The sequence below is a fragment of the Lemur catta genome, chromosome 12, assembly GCF_020740605.2.
Source record: "Lemur catta isolate mLemCat1 chromosome 12, mLemCat1.pri, whole genome shotgun sequence".
Taxonomy (NCBI): domain Eukaryota; kingdom Metazoa; phylum Chordata; class Mammalia; order Primates; family Lemuridae; genus Lemur; species Lemur catta.
The window spans coordinates 87,466,397-87,467,752 of NC_059139.1; the positions used below are offsets into that span (position 1 = coordinate 87,466,397).

General features: G+C 41.5%; 1 pseudogene; it reads left to right on the forward strand.

The window, feature by feature from the left end:
- Nucleotides 1–400: 400 nt before the first annotated feature.
- Nucleotides 401–1,055, forward strand: LOC123648467 (annotated as a pseudogene).
- The last annotated feature ends 301 nt before the right edge of the window (nt 1,056–1,356 follow it).

Here is a 1,356-nt window from a genome sequence, read left to right on the forward strand (position 1 = left end):
GGGAGCGTCACACAACTAGAGAAAGTGCTTCTAACCACTTGAATTTTCTTCCCTCTGGCTAGTATATGTTTCAGAGTCAAGGCTGAAATAGAAAAGAAAAATAAATTACAGATGTAAATACCACCTCGCTGTAAGAATCACTCCCCAATTCCATCCCACAACACTGTCATTCATCACATGGCTTATTTGCTCTATGTGCACTTTTGCTTGATCAAAAGTCCCATCAGGAGGGTGGAGCGCACCTCTCCCAAGGTGGAACTGGCTGCACCGAGGACTGAGTCCCCTGCCAGCACCCTTCCTTGCTGGCTGGCACGTGGGCTGCACAGTTTCACCCAAGCCAGGAGACTAAGTGAGCAGCACCTTTCAGAATTTGCCCACTCTTCTAGGGTAACTAGTTTTGATGGCAGGAAGTAAAGGAAGAGAACAAGCTGCTTATACTTTTTCTACTGAGGCCATTGAATTTAGCAGAGGTGAAAAGTTGCCTGATGTACCATTGAAACCACCCCCACTGTTTCCTGATACAGATTGTAAGCCAGTGCCACCAGAAACAGGAGAGGGTGAAGCTGACATGCTGGCCTTGAAACAGGAGTTGAGAGAAGCAATGACAAGAATGCCTTGTTTTATTGAAAACACCTGAAGAAAAACAAGATATTGAAAGGTATGGTAAGAGATATGTGAAGGTATGCAAAGAGGAATGGAGAAGACTTCCAAGAGAGCTTATGCCAAGGAAAAAACGCAAAAAAGGCCCAAAATGCAAACAGGCAAAAGATACAGGCAAAGGCACTTCACTCACTAACACTACAGATGTGCTGAAAAAAACTGGAGGAGTTGGACAAGCGAGGTGATGGTGAGAAATCAGATGAGGGAAAGGAAGAGAAAGAAGGAAGCAAAGAGAAAAGTAAAGAAGCTGATGACAATGACAATGATGATGCTGCAGAAGAGGAGGACTATGATGAAGAAGAGCAAGAGGAGGAGAATGACCACATCAACTCATACTTTGGAGATAGAGACGATTTTGGCACAATGATGACAACATGCATCAAGCAAACTTTTAGGCATAAAATTTCTCAAAAAATATTTTTATGATGCAGCTTCTGAGCATTGGGACAGACTTATTTTCTATTTTATTTCTGAATAAAGAATATTTTATGTTTTTCCTGTGTGGTTGGACAAATATTTGTTACCCAAACATTCAGAACCACTTTGAGTTTACACACTACCAATTAGTCTCTGACACTCTGACATTCCTTCCAAACACTCTGCTAGCCCTCCTGGGCACTTTAGTGGTGGTTTTTTTTTTTTTTTTTTTTTTTTTGGTCCTATTTGGATTTGAATGGCCCTAAAGAATTTTTGAAT